Source organism: Cervus canadensis, chromosome 15 (genome assembly GCF_019320065.1).
Source record: "Cervus canadensis isolate Bull #8, Minnesota chromosome 15, ASM1932006v1, whole genome shotgun sequence".
Taxonomy (NCBI): Eukaryota; Metazoa; Chordata; class Mammalia; order Artiodactyla; family Cervidae; genus Cervus; species Cervus canadensis.
In genome coordinates, this window is record NC_057400.1 from 71417263 (window position 1) to 71437783 (window position 20521).

Consider the following 20521-nt stretch of genomic DNA (forward strand, 5'->3'; position numbering starts at 1 on the left):
TCAGTTCAGTTCAGTCACTCAGTCGTGTCTCACTCTTTGCGACCCCATGAATCGCAGCACATCAGGCCTCCCTGTCCATCACCAACTCCCGGAGCTTACTCAAACTCATGCCCATCGAGTCGGTGATGCCATACAGCCATCTCATCCTCTGTCATCCCCTTCTCCTCCTGCCCCCAATCCCTCCCAGCATCAGGGTCTTTTCCAATGAGTCAACTCTTCGCATGAGGTGGCCAAAGTATTGGAGTTTCAGCTTCAGCATCAGTCCTTCCAATGAACACCCAGGACTGATTTCCTTTAGGAGGGACTGGTTGGATCTCCTTGCAGTCCAAGGGACTCTCAAGAGTCTTCTCCAACACCACAGTTCAAAAGCATCAATTTTTTGGCACTCAGCTTTCTTCACAGTCCAACTCTCACATCCATACATGATCACTGGAAAAACCATAGCCTTGACTAGATGGACCTTTGTTGGCAAATAATGTCTCTGCTTTTTAATATGCTATCTAGGTTGGTCATAACTTTCCTTCCAAGGAGTAAGCGTTTTTTAATTTCATGGCTGCAGTCACCATCTGCAGTGATTTTGGAGCCCAAAAAAATAAAGTCTGACACTGTTTCCACTGTATCCCCATCTATTTCCCATGAGGTGATGGGACCAGATACCATGATCTTAGTTCTCTGAATGTTAAGCTTTAAGCCAACTTTTTCACTCGGGCTTTTTAGTTCCTCTTCACTTTCTGCTATAAGGTTGGTGTCATCTGCATACCTGAGGTTATTGATATTTCTCCTGGCAATCTTGATTCCAGCTTGTGCTTCATCCAGCCCAGCATTTCTCATGATGTACTCTGCATATAAGTTAAATAAGCAGGGTGACAATATACAGTTAGGGGCACACAATAAACACACCACGCTGTTTTGGGTGATAGAAACTGATTTTCAGGATCTCCAAGGGGCATGCCCTGGCGTTTCTGGCTCATATTTGCCTGGAGGGAATGAGTCCTGGTGATTATGAGAAAAGAAAGTGACTTTGGCCGCATCCTCCTGGGCTGTCCTTTCTATGTTAGTAGAGCCCAGCAGCTTTCCAGGAAGATGGAGTAGATTGACATTCTCGGGCTTGGGGACACACGTGCACCCACATTAGCCTGGGCAGTGTTGGCAAGCATCTGAGGGTGGCAATGGCCTGTGGGGTGCTCTCTCACTCACTGCCCAGTGAGGGGACACCAAATCCCACCGTCTTCTCCAAGGGAAGGCTTGGGTCCTCCGGTGGAAGGTGGCTTGGCTCTCTTTCACACCCCTCTTCAGACCTTGGTACCTTTAAGACCTCTCTTTCCTGTCCAACCCTCTTTGCCTTGCAGCAAAGACATTTACCTCTGTCTTCAAGATGGATTCTAGACCTAGCTGCACCCGCTTCCCTACCACTGGCCTGGGCCTGGGCACCGGGTTCTGCTTGGGTCCTGCTATGCCTCCCTCCTGTCTGTGGGGAGCCTTGGACTCTCTGACACTCCCTGCCCTCCAGGGACTCCCTAAGGCTCCTCTGGATGCACTCTTGGTTGTTTGCCCCGTCTCCTGCTGCCACCCTGGCCCTTCTGGGTCCTTCACATGCAGGCACACCCCTCCTTCTTGGGGTCACTGCTCCCCTCCCCACCCACCTGCTAGGGTGGCCTTCACACTCTCACACTCCTGCTCAGCCCTCCACTCAATGTCACCTTGCCAAAGCCCTCACTGCACGTTCCTGCACTGTTTTTTTACCACCAGGCAGAAGATGATTCACTTGCTTGTTTACCATCTGTCTTTCCAGTGAGCCTGACTGCACCCTGTGAAGTTCCTCCCACCTGGGCAGCTGGGGACCTGGCTTGTGCTGGGGATGCTATTGGAGGAGCACAGACAAGTAACCCAGGAGAAGAGACAGTTAACCCAGGAGACCCTGAAAAAGCACATCTCTCACGAGGGCTAAGTCTTTGGTTCTGTGCCCTGCACTGGAGGGAGAGATGGACACACAGGAAGTGGGACAGCTCTTCAGCTTGGGGTAACCCTACTGTTTACTGGGAGCCCACTCTGGGTTGGTCCTTCACAGGCCCTGGACATTCACCATCTTTCCAAGGGATCAGAGAGCCATAGGTCCTCCTGGACACCTCCTCACCACCCCCCCGCCCCGCTCCCCTTGGTTAGGCCCTGGTGGAGGGGTGTACAGCACAGGTCAGGCAACATCCTGCACTCCCAGCCTTACCTCCTGCTGGCTGGGGCCTCCTGGCATCTCATTTATTTACTCAGTAAATGCTGTGGGCCAGCAGCTGGGCACACACATATGGAAAAGATCCACTGTTGTCAGGAAGGAGGAACAGGAATTGGTAGGACAATGAGAAGGAGGAGAACAAAGTCAGGAAGGGAGCTGTTCCCTCCCCACTGTTTGACACTGGGCCCCAACTCCAAGCCAAAGTTGCTGTGAAAACATATGTCTTGCATGTGAGTGAGCTCATCCTTGCCCCAAGACAATTGCATGAAGGCAGACCATTGCATGAAGGCAGAGTCAGTGCACATCTTATTGCAGAAAAAGTCCTGGGAAGCAGGTTGTTGGGATGAAGCTTAGTTCGTGTTCAAGTTAGCTATGGCTACATAACAAATATCCCCAAAATGTAACTTAACAACAATCAGCTGATTATTATCAGTGATGGTTCTGGAAGTTGAATGGGCTCAATGGGTCTCACTCTCAGAGTCCCTCATGTGTTTGCAGTCAGATGGTGTATGGCCACCTTTGCAAATGTACAGAGTTCCAGTGTTTGATTAAACTCAAGTCTAGATATGTCTTTGCAGGTATTTTTTATTTATTAAAATTATGTATGTATTTATTTGGCAGTGTCAGGTCTTGGTTCTGGCATGAGGATCTTTCACTGCAGTGCACGGACTCTAGTTGTGGTATACAGGCTCAGTACTTGTGGCCTGGCATAAGGGCTCCGGAGTGCGCAGTCTCAGTAGTTTCAGGGTATGTAGACTTATTGCTCTGCAGCATTTGGAATCTTAGTTCTGTGACTAAGGATAGAACCCATGCACCCTGCATTGCAAGGGAAATTCTTAACTATTGGACCACCAGGGAAGTCCCTGCAGGTATTTTTCAGATGTGACTGGCATTTAAATCGGTAGACATCAGCAGAATCCTCCATAATGTGGGTAGGCCTTATCTAATCAGTTGAAGGCCTTAAGAGAAAATACTGTGAGGTTGCCTGGGAAGAAAGGAATTCTACCTCCAGACTCTCATTGGACTCAAGATTGCAATGACAACTCTCTCCTGCAGAATTTGGGCTTGCTAACTCTCACTGTCTTATAACCAATTTCTAAAAAAGAAATCTCTTTCTGTATATATACATATATATTATGTATATATATACAACACACACATTCATATTCTGGAAAACCCTAATACATTGTGTCTCTTTCTTTGACAGAATAACAGCACACTCACACATACTGTCACACACATGAACAATATTGCTCATACTCACAAATCTCACAGTATATACACTCTGTATCTCTCACGCATGCACATATGGACACATACATGCACACACACACACACTCCCCCATCCTCCCCAAGAACAAGTGTCTGCCTAACTCTCTGTCTCCTCATGTGTAAGGCACAGCCTGTTATTGTCTTTTATTTTCCCCCACACTTTCTAGAATGAGTATTCTCCAGTGTACAGAAATATAAAAGGAAGATTACAATGAATGTCGTCTACCTACCACCTGGCTTCAACAATTATTAACATGTTGTCACATCTGCCAATGATACTAATTATTATTTTTGCCAGAGCATTTGAAAGTTTATTTCTAATCCCCCCTGAAATTTCCCTCTTCTCTTTCCCTTTTTCTCACACCATTATAGATTCAGATTTTAATTTATTTTCTGTTTCATAATAAATTATGTACACATTAATTTATATTGTATAATTTATATATAAATTATAATAACTATTTTGTGTGATTCTCACATTACACCATATCTGTCTAACAGAAGCCCCTTCAAGGTGTCTTCTGAGTCCTTTTGACCCATGCATTTTCTTGGTTTGGGCCTAACAAAATGTCCTGGGGTCATCTTGTCTTTTCCCTGGCTTGGCCTTAGAACTGCTCATTTCTTCATGGAGCCCTGGTCTTTTCTGGCGAGGGGATTTTAGAAACCAAGAATTGCACTTCAAGTGTGATCATTCCTACTGGTGTGTCAGTTTCTAGGCCCTTTCAGAGGATAGAGGTAAATCGTGAATTCTTATTAATATTTTAAATTCCAATTTCAGAAGGCAAGAAGGAGGTGCTTGGGTGTGGCAGAACTGGAGAAGCGGAGGAAGAGGGAGCAGAATGTCTGCAGAAGTCCCCGAGGCAGCCTCCGCGGAGGAGCAGAAGGAAATGGAAGATAAAGTGACTAGTCCAGAGAAAGCTGAAGAAGCAAAATTAAAAGCAAGGTACCCTCATCTGGGACAAAAGCCTGGAGGTTCCGATTTTTTAAGGAAATGATTGCAGAAAGGGCAAAAATATTTTGATTCTGGGGATTACAACATGGCTAAAGCAAAAATGAAGAACAAGCAACTTCCTACTGCAACCCCAGATAAGACAGAGGTCACTGGTGACCGCATTCCCACTCCACAGGACCTTCCTCAATGGAAACCCATCTCTTGTTGCTAGCAAACTGGCTGGCTGATTAAAAAGAGCTGAACTGCATGGATCTTCTAATTCCCATTATTTTTCCTTAATATGTTACTCCTCTTCTTTTTATTTCCTTTTACTCCCTATGTCATTTGACAGTGATGGCTTTGCAGATAGCGGTAGTGTGTGCTGCTATTGTAAGGGAATATACATGTGTAGAGTTTTTTTTATTAGTTTAACAGTGCACTGATGAAAAGAACATGATAGAGCAACATAAAGTAATCTACTTGAAAATAACTGTATATATTGCCTACCTCTTAGTGTAGGGCTGGATCCAACAAGTAACAAACAAGTTTTGCAGTTTTAATGTTGGCTTTCTTTAGTTCATCTTAATTATAGCTTTGTATGTTACTCTTATTTAATATAACCTCTACTGTTGATTTCTTCTGGATTTTCCTTTTGGGTTTTGTAAAACAGAAATTTAAGACCACAGGTTAGAAGAAAGGTCACATATTTCAAACACAAATAAATGGGGCTCCAAAAGATTTGTATCCTGTGCTTGAACTTGAATGGCCTTAAATCTGTTTCAGCTTTAACAATAGAATTTTACTTGGGCAATATTTGCCCATTCCGGTGTAACTTACATGACTCTATTGCTTAACAGCTGCTGTTGAAGCTAGTATTCTTATTCAGTTCTATAGTGTTCAGAATACCTTCTGTCATTGAAGATGTGAATGAAGTGTGCATGTGCATCAACTGTTGAATTCACTTTTGTGCCATTTTTGTAAACACAATAGTTTTGCACAACCTCTCACAACTGTCTATATTACTTTCACATATTAAAGAGTAGATAATGTGCCAACCAGAAGCACAAGAGTTCCTACAAAAAACTCTTTATGTCATTAGAGCTTTTGTATAGTAAGAGTAGTTTATAGTCTTGGGGTTATAGAATACCAAACTGAAATCTTTGCTCAGACTGCCATAGACTTAAGCTTTTTCATTTGTTAGTAGTACCCATGACATTCAGTGGCCTTGTGCAAATATGATATGTTGCTTAGGCATATCTTTTGTCCTATGCAGAACATTTCATTTTGACTTTTATGAAAATTACTATTCATATAATTTATATAAACATTTTTAATGTAGAAACTTTTTACTTCCACAGTCAATTTGGGGGTCACTAGAATAAAATACTTTGCCTCTTGTGAAAAAAAAATTCCAATTTCACATGACAGGTTTTTTATTTGACCTTCTATTTTTTTTTTTTTTACCTTGCATCTCATGTCTTTTATAGTGAAAGACTTGATTTCTAACTCCATTAACACAAATGTCTCCCTCAGTTTTAAACTTGGTCTTGGCTTCTACCCACAGCCCTTTATCACCTGCCCATCGCCTGCTCGTCCTGCCAACAGGGCCCCTTGGTAAGCCTGGCTTTGTGGAGACACCATGTCCCCAGAACCCAGTAGCCTTGCTGCCTTCAACAGTCGAGCCCAGGGGTATTTTGCTGCTCACTGTGGGAGAAGGGGTGAGGCTGGAAATGGGAGGGGTGGGTAGAAGTAGACACATGGAGAGCTTGTAAGGTTCCAGTCGCCGATACTCTCCTGTCCCAGGCACTAGCTGTGGTTCTGAGCTGCACTCTGCTGTGGCTGCAGACGTGTAAGGTCCTCATCTACTTCATGCTTAAGCTATTAGAAGGGGTAATTAGCTTTTATAGTTCTTCAGAAACTCATGTTCCTTTCTGTGTTGATGTCTTGAAAAGCCCACAGGACGGTCATAGCCTCAGAGTAGCAAGGCCAGTGTGCAGTGGGGAGGATGGCCATCTTGGGGGGCTGTTTCTCGGAAACAAGAATGGTTTCTGTTCTTCCTATGACCAGTTGACAAGGCTCTATGACCCCCTCATGTGGGTTCATTCATGTATTCTCCATTTGAGATGCACCCAGGATGCAATGTTCCTGACTGGGAGCCCACTTGCTCACCTCACTGTGTGTGCGCTCACGCGCTGGGTGTCCATGGACCACAGGGGTGGGGGTGAGGAGGCCCACATAGTCAGCCGGTGAAGCGAGGGCACAGTAAGTGGGGTAGAGAGAAGTGCCTGGGCTGCAGGGGCACAGGGGCAGGCATCTGGGTGGTTCGAAGGCCAGGAACGCTTTGTAGAGTGGCTCCAGCATGGGCAGGAACTGCCCAGAGAGGCAGAGGGGTTGCTGGTGGGGGGAATCCAGAGTAGTGCTCGGGAAAGGGAGGTGTGTATTCTCTGCAGGAAGGGAGCTGCCTGGGATGCTGGTGTGCTGCTGAGATGGAGCCACAGGAAGTGGCCTTGGGGCTCGGTGGCCCGCCCACCCCACATCCTAGTGTTTAAAAATCCTCCAGAGTGAGGAGCAACATGGGTGTGTGAAGCTGGCCTAATTCAGGCGAGGAGCTGAGCATGTGGTCCTCCGCAGGTGTTCAGTGTGACAGCTGGGCGTTACTGAGGCTGCCAGCGTTCTTCACCTGAGCTGGCAGTTGCTGGTCACGAGGCCCAGCTGGGGGAGGCAGCCATGGAGCTGGATTGTCCAGTCCTACCCTGAGCATGGTTGCCAGCCTGGTTTCTGTGGCCGACCCCAGCCGAGAGCTCTCTGCTTCCTGGGGCAGAACACGCTGACCTCCAGACACTGGGCTCTGGGGTGTTTGTCAGGTGGTGCCGTCAGCAACACCCACAGATTTTTCTCTGATGAGTCATCCTCCTCCCCAGTGAAGTCCTGAGTGCAGGTTAAACCCTGACAGGTCGTAGGGAAATTGTCCTGCAGCCATATAGTTGCTCATGGGAAGTGACATTTGTACAAGGACATGCACTGTGATAATGTCAGTAGATGCAATATGTTTGAACATCTCAACTGTCCATCAACAAGTTACTGATTATGATATGTTCAGGCATGGAATATGATGCAGCTAACTAAGAGTGAGGAAGCTCCCTAACTGCTGATGAGCATTGGTTTCCAAAGTAGGAAGTGTGAGATGAGGAGAGAATGAGAGCTGTGTGTCTCTGTGGAGTGAAGTCTGGGCAGATGGAGTGCAGCCTGTGTTTGGAGGGGGGCCCAGGACATTCAATTCAGGATGGGGGGGCATTTTCTATGTAAGGCCTTTCGTATCTTTTAAACTTCTCCATACTGACATTAAAAATATATAACTTCTTAAACATTAAATCTTGGGATTCCAGGACAGGAAGATACCCCGGAGAAGGAAATGGCAACCCACTCAAATATTCTTGCCTAGAGAGTCCCATGGACAGAGGAGGCTGGCAGGATACAGTCCACCGTGTCACAAGAGATGGACTTGACTTAGTGACTAAACCACCACCAAACATTAATCTGACATATTAAAAAGAATTTTTAAAAATTGCTGGAGAGAAAATGGTCTGGTTGATGGTAGTATGTTTCCTTCAGGGAATCTCGTATCACTCCCTCTGTCCATGAGGAGCGGTGGGAATTTCTGAGGCCACTGCTGGCCTCAGGCCATGTGGGGACTTGTGGTCACCACCCTGGGACTTGATGATGAACTCATGTCCTGGGGAAACTGCTCTCCGCCCCAGTCAGGTTTTGCTCTGTAACATGCACTGACAACACCTCTGTGTTTTTGCAGCCACCAGCATGTATTTCTTGCTCTCAGGTCTGTGGGTTGGCCAGGATGGCTAAGCTCCAAGGCTGGGAGGCAGCAGAGATGCAAAGTCCTGGCAGAAGTGCACTTGAGTGGTTGACCATGTCAACACGGGTTTTGCATCTGCTGGAACCCCATCTGTCAAAGCAATGGACCAGACACGAGGTGGAGCAGCGTGATGCACTGAATGTGGGTCTGAGGGATGGAGCCCAGAGGCCCGTAGCATCTATAGCATGCTCGCTTCCACACGTAATTCATGTTCCCTCCCAAGCATCTGCAGGGCACACAGCAGGTTTAAGGACGAGTCTTTCTTTGTCCTTCTTATCTTCCCCAAAATTTCTTAGTCAAAGTTGGATGAGTCACTGATAAGACACCCTCCTCCACTTGACAGAAAACAAGGAACAGGGGTGGAAACAACCAGAATGAAAAGGCAAAAATGGTTCGGCACATGAAAAGATTAGTCGAGTGACTGGAAGGTTGATTCAGCGGCAGACAGAAGTCCAAGGATAGAATCTGGCCCCCGTTTCTATGGAAATCTGACTGAATGCCTCAGACAGCAGTGGAGGAGCAGGGGTGGGCGGATCTGAACTGCACATGGAGGCAGACCTCCGAGGACCCCAGAACTCCCAGAAGTTGGTGAGGGCACTGGAGTGATGCAGTGTCTCCCATAGCAGCTCACCAAGTTCACTGCTGGTACCGGAACCCCCTGGGTGACTCCACAGTTTGCTGGGGGCCACACTGGCTTCCCACAGCCTCTGGTGGTGATAGAGCGCTGTTGCCTGACTGGCCCTCATAAGCAGTGTCTTAAAGTCCGAGTGGCCAATTCTTGGTGTGTGGTACTGATATCGTGTCAGCTTACCTCCACCTAAGAAGAGGCCAGGGAAGGGCGCTGGCAAAAGATGATGAACACAACTAGACCAACATCATGTCCACAAAGAGGTGATTGTGAAACTGAGGAAGGCCCAGTCATCCAGGGAGGAGGCCAGCACACAGGGATGCTGAGCAGAACAGAGGGTCCCTTCCTGGGAAGTCTTGGTGCAGCCACTTCACACAGCGAGCTCTTGGGCCAGGGCCAGGTCATCTGGGGCACTGGTCTGTTTGGGGGTAATCGGAGCTGACTGGGGAGGGTCTTCCCAGGTGGAGAGTCATGAAGGGTCAGGGTGACTGCATGTGAGTGCTGGAGGCCTGGGTCAGGAAGACCCACAAGTGCAGGCTCTCTTGCTCCTTGAGCAGGTCTTCGGGGGTGCCCCTTACAAAAGAGCATGTGATATCCATGACCGAGCTTTGTGGGGACTCCACCAACAATGCATATAGATTCCAGGCTAACTGTAGTGACATTTTGTGGATGACAGATTCACAATCCAGAGTTAGCCCTGTTAAAACTATAAAACCATTAAAGCACAAACCTGTTAGCCAGATGGATCTGACTGAGTTACCCTGGGAGGGCCATCCTGTCTGAGATATAATTTGAGGCTTGGTATAAGGAGGGAGCAACTCTTTCAAGCATCGCTTCCATTGGCACCTCTAAATGTAGAGGGTGGTGAGCTCTGGGCCAGCATCCATGCCTGGGAGTCACCCTGTTTTGTTCCAGCACATTACCTGAGACAGGGTTAGGCCAGAGGGATCTCCTGGCATCCCTGTTACCCAGGCTGCCCATGGCCATGGCAGGAGCCAGCCCAGGGGAACGTCTGAATTGGGCTCATGTGCAGGAGCCCTCCTTCAGGGAGTGAACACCAAGGGCTGAGTGCTGCTGCTTTGGGGCAAGAGGTTCCTTCCCTCTTCATCTAGGGCAGGGGAGAGGTTGCTAGATTCCAGGGTTGGGGTTTGGGTTTCATTTCCTAGTGTGATTGGCATCCACTGGACGGAGGAACTTTTTCCTGTGTTCTGAGACCCACACAATTTTGCTGTTTGTCCTGAAGCTATAATAATCCTGCAAAATTTGTGATGAGTTTGGTTTAATTAGCCTGGCTTTATAATCCAGGGCTTCCCTGATAGCTCAGTTGGTAAAGAATCTGCATGCAATGCAGGAGATGCCAGTTCAATTCCTGGATTGGGAGGAAGGGATAGGCTACCCACTCCAGGATTCTGGCCTGGAGAATTCCATGGACTGTATAGTCCATGGGGTTGCAAAGAGTCAGCCATGACTGAACAACTTTCACTTATAACCCAAATAGTGAGGCAAAGCTGGTGGCCTTAGCCTGGCTTTGTTAGTGAGGCAGAGCCGGTAGCCTTAGCCTGCTTTGTTAGTGAGGCAGAGCTGGTGGCCTTAGCCTGCTTTGTTAGTGAGGCAGAGCTGGTGGCCTTAGCCTGCTTTGTGGCTGGCGCTAGGCCACTGTGTGGGCCAAGGAAATCTGTATAATCGTGGTCTCTAAGCGAGTCAGTAGGGTTTGTCCCCTTGGCTTTCTATGATAAGGGGATCGTATCGTGTAATCCAAGTTCAGGTGGGTTGCCAGCTCATAGAAGATGGTAAGACAACAGAAAAATCATGATGTAAGGGGAGCATTCATCTGGTGAGCAAATATAAATGACATCCTCTCTGACGTCAAAGAGGTGGAGTTCCTGTAAATAATAGTGGAGAAGTCTTTGTAGGAGACTGGGTATTGGTTGGGAGTTTGGAGACCTGAGGCCCACGCATTGAGCAGGATTAGAGTCTGGGGTAAGGTTTCTGTCCATCTGAAACTATTGTCTGAAAGTGTGAGGAGCACATGTTTGAGGAGGACACTGCGTTTCTGTAAGTTCAGCTGCTTGGGACTGTTCAGCCAGGTGGAAATTTCACAAGATTCCGCGATCTAGAGCCTCTGGCTGAGCAACTTGGTGAAAAGGTACATTAATGTGAATCTATCATGCCTGGGGTTCAAAGAGGGTGAGCACATACCTGATTAAGAACGTGACTTGGTGTAGCCCGCAGAAGTCCAGGCAAGATGTCTCTGACCGTGGGTGCACACCTTCTAGTTCCAGGAGAGGGCAGCAGCGGCCCAACAACGCCAATTTGAAATCGTGATTGTCACCCTGAGACACGTATCCCCACATGGCAGCCTTCCAGAGCCTTGTTTGGTGGTGGGGAGTTGTGCGTGAAGCCCAGTAGGCTCTGAGATTTGTCACGGAAGTGGCCGCTCTCTGGGTGGACATTTCATCCAGAGCCCCATGCACAGCTCCATGGAACTGTGCTTAGCTAGACTCTAAGAGGAGTAGTCAGGTGTCACCAGTGATTCAGCTCAGCCGTCTGGGCCAGAGGGACTAAGGCCAGGGTCTGCTGTGTGGCTGACTGGCTCATCATAAAGCAGTTAGCCGAGTTCTGGTGGAAAGAAGCTAATTTTTGTGTCATGGCATAAATGACCTAAGTTGAATGGGTAGGTGTGGAGAGGTGTTTCCTCTAATACATGCCATATCTGTTATAAAGTGCTGGAGCCTTGATTGTGAGGAGCTGACATTTTTTAACAAGAGGAATTTTACAGCCTGCTGATGACTCTGTGCCCAGAAGCTTGACAAAGTGGTGGGCTTTGGATCTTATGGCAGCAATGGTTCATCTTCTCTGCTGTAAATGTTGTGTAATTAGGTACAAGCCTTCTCAGGTGGCATCCTAAGGGGGCACCTATAGTATAATGTTGTCTATATGATGCCAAAAGGAGGACTGGGTTATTCTGAGTGAATTCAGATCAAGAAAACCATGGGCACCCAGTAAGGTATGGTGGACACCCTTGAAATTGAAGGCAATTTGAGGCTGTGAGTCTTCAGTTATCAGGACCAAGTAGACCATGTTGGTTACATCTAGGGCAGCAAAGTTGGAGCCTAGAATCTTCTGGACAACATCTACTATTTCCAAGATGCTGGGCATGAGGAACTTAATGGTGGGAACTTGTGCATTTAAGTATCAATTATCAATTATTAATCTCCTTCACTGATGGTCAGTTTTGACTCTAGCAAGATAGGCTATTACAGGGTGAGATGGTGGCCTTATGACCTAATATCAAACATCCCTAATGATGGGCCAAGGTCGTCTGCACCTTATTTTAGCCTATATTGTGAAGTATTTACTGTTTGTACTGGAGGAGGCAGTTGGAAAGGCTCCTGTTTGGCAGCTCCTATGAGGAAGTCCAGGGATTTAGGTTTATTCTGAGTACATCTCTGGGTGAGTTAATAGGAAAAGAGAGCCAGAGGTGGTTACCACGACTGGAAACTCTTTTAGAGATATGGTGCCGATAGAAACACCCAGCTTCATTGACACTCCCTTTCCAGTTTTACCTGCTATGCCTTCTAGGCTGTATGAGGTTCTCTTGGGGGGATTTAGAGTCACTATGAAATCATCGTGACTGAGCCAGAAGAGTCTGGTTATGGCCTTTGTCCCAGTGGGCCACCAGAATTCTGAATGAGTGACCATCCCTGGCATTCCCAGGGGAATGCTCTGGGGGGCTGCAGATTGGAAAGTGCGTGCAGCAGAGGGGCCTGCACGACTTTCTGAAGGCTTATAATACATGCCTTTTAAGGCATCTGGGCCTTTGAGACTGGAGTATGGGGTGAGGCAGTGGCTTATTTTAAGGATAGGAGCTTGTACCAGGTCAGCCCAGATATAAGAGTGTTGGGGATCCCGATTGGCACAGGTGCCAGCATAAGGCCCTCCACCGTTCAGAACCACCCCAGGTGCTTCCTCCTGACCGTGTTGACATGAGGGCTCCAGGACCAGGAGCCAAGAGCCTGCTCTGTGAGGTGGGTTGTGTGGCCTGGCCCCTGAGGACTGTCCTTGGGGTTGTGAGCTGCTTTGAAGCTGTAAAACCTGGGGGTCTGGATGAACGGTTCCTTCTCAGGAGGCCATCGTGTTAGACCCTCCAAGGCCTCCTGAGTAATATGGGAGGTCTTCATGAGGCATCCTCCTGTTTGTGATGACAGTGTTAGATTAAATTTCCTTAAGTGGAACACAGGCTGCTGGAGGACAAGCTGAGATTCAACAATAGGGCAGCAGAGGAAGTGCAGTAGGAAGCTGTTACTTGCAGTCCTGGAGGGTGTTTGTAGCAGGCCTGGGCTGGGAGTGGGCCCACAGGGAGGTCCAGGCAGAGTGCAGGCAGAGAGTGAGATTGGGCCTCAGGCTCATGCCTTTGTCCGAGTCTGTGGCAGTGTGTTTTGTTGTTTCTGGGCCAAGTCTGGATTGCTCAGTCTGACCCACAGTGGAGTTTTAGTAAAGCTCTATTGGGTCTTATCCCAAGGGGCCAACGAAAGAAAGCCCTGGGAGGTGGGGGAGACTGCTGATCCAAGGGTCATTGCGGTGATCTTGGGTGACCTTGGTCTGCAGTGACTTGAAGCAGGATCTCAGGACTCCAACCAGAGACTGAAGCCAGGCTTCTCCAGCAGGCGCACTGAATCCTAGCCACTAGACCATGAGGGCCAGTGGCCAGTGACAAGGCCCTGGCTTGTCTGTTCACAGAAATGGACTTCAACAAAGAAACGGAAAGTAGTGAAACAAGTAAAAGTGGTTATTACGAGGAAAAGAGCACATGGGAATAGGCATACGTGGGCAGGCTCAGAGAGAGAGAGGTACCCTTGCAGTAGTTTAAATCACTTATATGGGGCATTTCTTCCAGGTTTCCTCTGGCCAGTCATCTTGCTTTCTCTGCCTTGTTCTGAGCCCATATGTGGTTTATCTCAGGGTTCTCCAATGTGTGCACGCATCTCTTAGCCAAGATGAACCTTGGTAAGAGGCCTAGGTAAGACTGACACCACCTGCTAAGCGGCGGTGCATCCTGCATGTTTGATCCCAGAGGACACTTTCTGTACCTGTGTAATCACGAAGATCTCCTTGAACTTGAGAAATAAATATGTGGTCTCTTCATATCTTACCAGGGCAGGACTCAGCTCCTTCTTGTTCTTGCCATTATTTCCATCTTTGAGTGTCTGTCCACAGGGGACAGACTTCACCTGCTCAGTCTGGGACCCATCTGTCTCGTTGGCCCAGGACTTCGGGGAAGTCCTGCAAGTAACTTATATTTACTTGTGACCCTGTGGGCTGGTGTCTGGGACAAGTGCTTATGTGAGAGGCTAAGCCAATTTAGGTGTGACCTAAATCAAATCTCTTATGATTATACAGTGGAAGGGACTAGATCTGATAGACAGAGTGCCTGATGAACTATGGATGGAGGTTCATGGTATTATATAGGAGACAGGGATCAAGACCATCCCCAAGAAAAAGAAAAGCAAAAAAGCAAAACGGCTGTCTGAGGAGGCTTTACAAATAGCTGTGAAAAGAAGAGAAGTGAAAAGCAAAGGAGAAAAGGAAAGATATACGCATTTGAATGCAGAGTTCCAAAGAATAGCAAGGAGAGATAAGAAAGTCTTCCCCAGCGATCAATGCAAAGAAATAGAAAACAATAGAATGGGAAAGACTAGAGATCTCTTAAAAAAAAAATTAGAGATACCAAGGGAACATTTCATGCAAAGATGGGTTTGATAAAGAAGAACAATTGTATGGGTCTAACAGAAGCAGAAGATATTTAAGAAGAGGTGGCAAGAATACACAGAAGAGCTATACAAAAAAGATCTTCATGATCCAGATAATCACAATGGTGTGATCACTCACCTAGAGCCAGACATCCTGGAATTCGAAGTCAAATGGGCCTTAGGAAGCATCACTATGAACAAAGTCACCTAGTGGAGGTGATGGAATTCCAGTTGAGCTATTTCAAATCCTAAAAGATGATGATGTGAAAGTGCAGCCCTCAATATGCCAGCAAATTTGGAAAACTCAGCAGTGGCCACAGGACTGGAAAAGGTCAGCTTTCATTCCAATCCCAAAGAAAGGCAATCCTAAAGAATGCTCAAACTACTGCACAATTGCACTCATCTTACACGCTAGTAAAAGTAAGGCTCAAAATTCTCCAAGACAGGCTTCAACAGTACTTGAGCAGTGAACTTCCAGATGTTCAAGCTGGATTTAGAAAAAGCAGAAGAACCAGAGATCAAATTGCCAACACTTGCTGGATCATCAAAAAAGTAAGAGAGTTCCAGAAAAACATCTATTTCTGCTTTATTGACTATGCCAATGCCTTTGACTGTGTGGATCACAATAAACTGTGGAAAATTCTGAAAGAGATGGGAATACCAGACCACCTGACCTGCCTCTTGAGAAATCTGTATGCAGGTCAGGAAGCAACAGTTAGAACTGGACAGGGAACAACAGACTGGTTCCAAATAGGAAAAGGAGTACGTCAAGGCCGTATATTGTCACCCTGCTTATTTAACTTATATGCAGAGTACATCATGAGAAATCCTGGGCTAGATGAAGCGCAAGCTGGAATTAAGATTGCCGGGAGAAATATCAATAACCTCAGACATGCAGATGACACCACCCTTATGGAAGAAAGTGAAGAAGAACTAAAGAGCCTCTTGATGAAAGTTAAAGAGGAGAGTGAAAAAGCTGGCTTAAAAATCAGCATTCAAAAAACGAAGATCACGGCATCTGTTCCCATTAATTCATGGCAAATAGATGGGGAAACTATTGAAACAGTGGCTGACTTTATTTTTTGGGGCTCCAAAATCATTGCAGATGGTGATTGCAGCCATGAAATTAAAAGACACTTACTCCTTGGAAGCAAAGTTTTGACCAACTTAGAAGCATATTAAAAAGCAGAAACATTACTTTGCCAACAAAGGTCTGTCTAGTCAAGGCTATGGTTTTTCCAGTGGTCATGTATGGATGTGAGAGTTGGACTATAAAGAAAGCTGAGCACCAAAGAATTGATGCTTTTGAACTGTGGCATTGGAGAAGACTCTTAAGAGTCCCTTGGACTGCAAAGAGATCCAACCAGTCCATCCTAAAGATCAGTCCTGAGTGTTTATTGGAAGGAGTGATGTTGAAGCTAAAACTCAAGTACTTTGGCCACCTGATGTGAAGAGGTGACTCATTTGCAAAGACCCTGATGCTGGGAAAGATTGAAGGCAGGAGGAGAAGGGGATGACAGAGGATGAGATGGTTGGATGGCATCACCGACTCGATGGGCATGAGTTTGAGTAAACTCCGGGAGTTTTTGATGGACAGGGAGGCCTGGCGTGCTGTGGTCCATGGGGTCACAAAGAGTCGGACATGACTGAGCAACTCAACTGAACTGAACTGAAGCCAATTTAAGGTCCCATCGCCCTTCTTGGTCAAGCAAAGTTGCTATCAAGGCAGTAGCACCATGCAGTAGCTTATCTAAATGGTTCACAAGACCCAAATGGGTCAATACAACAGAAGTTGATTTGTTGTTCATATGGCTCTCCTGGGCTGCCCAGCAGATCTCTAGGGTCATTCTTTTTCATGTAGTTACTCAGGGGCAGAGCTGAGAGTGGTTCTGCCATCTGAACATATGACTTCCAAGGGGAGGAGTGTGGCGGTTTCGAGGGTGGCCAGGGTGCAGGCACAGGCATAGAGGCTGAGTGCAGCCTGGCTGTGTACCAAAGAGGATGGCCAGCTAGCAAGTGGCAGATAGGGATGACCAGCTAGCCGCTGCTACAATTACAAAGGATGCTTTAGAGATGGCAGAAACTGTCTGTGAACATGAATTGGCATTGTACTGCTATTTACAATGGTGAAAACCTGTGTTTAACAGTGAGAGGTTAGCAAAAATATCTACTCAGTATAATGTAGCACTGCTATTAGACGTCTTGTTTTGGGGAATATTTAAGAAGTAAGAAAATGATAGTATAAAGTATTAACTGAAAAAAGCAGGGTACTCAGCTGAATATTCAATAGCTTACCTTTGAAACATATAGACCAGTAGGAAAAATACTGAATTATTAACAGCGGTTTTCTCTGGGCATGAGAATTATGAATAGCTTTTATTTCTTCTTCACCTTCCCTCTTCCCCCTCGTTTTCTAGCTTTCTGCAATGAACACAGATTTATAATCAGAAAAAAATGCTACAAAATTACATGCTGTAATTTACAGGGAGGCCCTCCCCTCCTCTCGTGACATAGTCTGTGTTGATTGATTTGGGCTGATTTGGGAGGGCTGCTGCAGTCTGATGGAAGTAAATCAGCCACTGGCCTGGCAAATCCAGCAGGAGATATGGGCCTCCTCCATCACTCTCCTTGACTTTCTTTTCTCTGGAGGATCTACTTTTTTCTCCTCTGATTCTCCCAAAGCAGATCGTGGGCTGGAACCACAACCCCAGGCTTTCAGAAGAAGATGAGAGGCAGTTGCTGAGGGACTCTGACCCACATAGACCCTGCCCTGGCATCAGGGTGCTCTTGCTGCCCTGGGAGGGTGCGGAGAGAGCCTGCTCCCCACACTTTGACTGCGTGACCTACTTAACCCAGAGACAAGCTCTGAAATTGTGTTTGCTCATCCAACAAATGAGAAGGCAGTGGCAGAGGGGAGAGCATGCAGCCATGACTGGTTGAGAATGGATGCGAAGAGGTGCCTGCTTGCAAAGCCCTGGGGAATGTCTGCTCTGCTCTCACTGGGCTGGTAGAAACTCATGAGCTTTCGTTTTCCTGAGGAATGAACTTAAAGAAGACCATTCTGTCTTCTGTGGCCTCAGCTGTCAGGGTGGAAATCCTGACTTGCGTCAGGTGGGTTTGGAGGCACCTCTCTGTAGGAAGCAGGTCCAGTAGTGTAGCCTGGAGGTAGGAGGATTAGCACCCAGGGGTCTGGTAGACTTGCTGTACTGCTTCTCACCCTGGTTGTGACACCAACTGTCTCGCTGTTCACACTGTGCACACTGATCTTTGAACCCAGGGTAGGCATGGCCCAAGCTGAAAGGTTGGAAGAAGACTTGAAGAGCCATAGGAATTGCAGACACATTTATTCCCTTCCGGCTGACGCAGTAGCTGTAGCAGCAGCCATAACATAATCTAACACAACACAGCCTCTCCCTTGGCTGACCCAATGGACATGGCTGTGACTCAGCAGTCATTGCCGCCACTTTTCAGGTGGAGCTTGTACAAGCATACTGCACACAACCCATGACCAAGTGAGTACCTCACGACACACATGTGAAATGCTATAAGTGATTTCAGCAATTTTGTAGTCATTATTTACAAAACATGGGGTGAGAGAGCTTGTACACGCCATCTTGGCTAATTTGCTCTCTCCCCACACTCCACCCCTTCAGGGTCTCTTGCCTCACATTCTATGCACAGTCCATCTTCTGAAATATTTCCTTGGCAAGTGACAACTGACCCTTGGATTTACGTCTTGCTATAGCAGTGGTACAACAACAAACAAATCCCCAATATATAACAAAACCCAGTGCCAGGTATCACCTGACCTCATGCTGCACTCCTCGCCCTCATGGGGCTAGAAGAGCCAGTCACTACATGTGGAGTGCCTTTATCTTCCATGGCCAAGTTCATTCCACCATCTGTCCTTGTGAAATTGCAGGAAAGCCCCACAGGGGAACTCCAACCCTGTAGAGTTTTTATTAAGGACCTGAAAACTGCCCCACGGGTGCTGGGCCCACCCCTTCAAGGAAGGGATTAAAAATGCTTTCACACTGTTCTAAATCTGCAAGAGAATCAGAGGGTAGTAGCATATCAGAGGACACAGCCTTTATACACTGTTCTACTAAATCTACGTCACAGGACACAGACTTTGCAGTACTCTGTTCTAAATCTGCAAGAGAGGACACAGCATTTACAGTGTGATGTTCTATATAGGACACAGCGTTTACAATGGACCTCCTCACAAATCAGCCCACATTTGTATCTGCATAACCTGGAGGGGACCCCTACCAGCTTGGGCCCCCTTCGGGGTCTTCACACTTTCAAAATGTTGTCTCTCATGCTGTTCCTCTATTTCTCTCAATAAGGACCCGCAAAACGCCCCACAGGTTCTGGGTCCACCCCTGTGTCCCAGAATCGCGGAAGCCAAGCTGCCAAGTTTCCCCTTGCTTTTGCCAAAACTGCTTACCCAAGTTGACCAACTCTGCCTGTGTATATGGTCGATATGTCATGAACTCAGTCGCACTGGGGGCCCCTTGAGGATGCCTGCCCTTGGGCCATAGGCTGCTCATGCCTCACTTTTTGCTGTACAGTGGGTCTCACTGACAAATGGGGACCTGCAGTCTCATAACATTCATCATCACAGTCACTTACCTCCTCGCTGTCAGAGATGCTGGGTTCCTCAGGGCCACGGGGTTCTTGCTATAACACCAATATGTTGCTCTAATTCTTCCACATGTCACTCACATGGTGCACTGGTGCGGCGTCGTGTAGGGCACGGTCCATACTCGCATTCAGGGCAGTCAGGAAAATCCACCCCACGGTGCCAGAGGCAGTCCATGTCACCTTGTTCAGCAGATGGGAGCTCACCGCCTGTAAGGCCTTTTCAGCGCTATCCAGTGACCCATCCACCTCCTCCCAGTCTTTAGCTGGAGCCCACACTGAGAGGATCGTGGCCAAATGGTACCACATGCTACATGGTGGCCACTGGCCTCCTACATCCAGTGGAGCCTCAGGCTCCTCTATGCTGGGCATCCTGCTGGCTCTTCTGTATAGAGCCTCAGGTTCCTCTATCCGCTGGGTATCCTGCCGACTACGCCAGTTGTATTGTTCCTCATCCTATTTGTGAGGCCAATTGTCTCGCTGTTCACACTGTGCACTCTGTTCACTGAACCCAGGGTAGGCAAGATGCAAGCTTAGAGGCTGGAAGAAGATGTGAAGAGCCATAGGAACTGCAGACACATTGATTCTCTTCTGGCTGACTCAGCAGCTGTAGCACCAGCCATAACATAACACAACACAGCCTCTCTCCTGGCTGACACAATGGACATGGCCATGATGCAGCAGTAATTGCTGCTGCTTTTTAAGGTGGGGCTCACATATCTGTATAGCACAAAGTATCTCGTGACCAAACAAGTTCCTCCTGAAGTGCATGCTGAGTGCTACAAATGATCTCAGCTGTTACATAGTCATTATTTACAAAACGTGGGGTGAGAGAGAGTGAACACGCCATTTTGGCTAATTTGCTCTCTCCCCGCACTTGCCTAGATGTGTGACTCCTCCAGGTAGAGCCCGGAAGCAGACAACGGAGGACGGAAGGTGAGCTGGGCATTTACAGTGAGTCAGAAGCAGCCTACAGCCAGAGGGTAAATCTCATACCAGATCCACCAGAAAGAGACTGCCTCTTTCTATCTTACACAAGAGAGTGGTTAAGGATTTAGGGGCAGGTGTGGGGCCCAGGACACAGGGCTGGCTGGGTGTCTGGCCCAGAGCATCAGACTGCATTTCCCCGCTCTCACTCTGCGGTCCCTGGCAAGGCACGCACCCTTCTCCAGGAGCAGCAGGAAAGTTTCTATAGATC

At 47.4% G+C, this 20521-nt stretch overlaps 1 pseudogene across 1 annotated transcript; it reads left to right on the forward strand.

The window, feature by feature from the left end:
* The first annotated feature begins 1301 nt into the window (after positions 1-1301).
* On the forward strand, positions 1302-5839 carry LOC122453974 (annotated as a pseudogene). The gene is made up of 2 exons (XR_006273248.1): positions 1302-2020; positions 4278-5839. The product of XR_006273248.1 is annotated as a cAMP-regulated phosphoprotein 19-like (transcript).
* The last annotated feature ends 14682 nt before the right edge of the window (positions 5840-20521 follow it).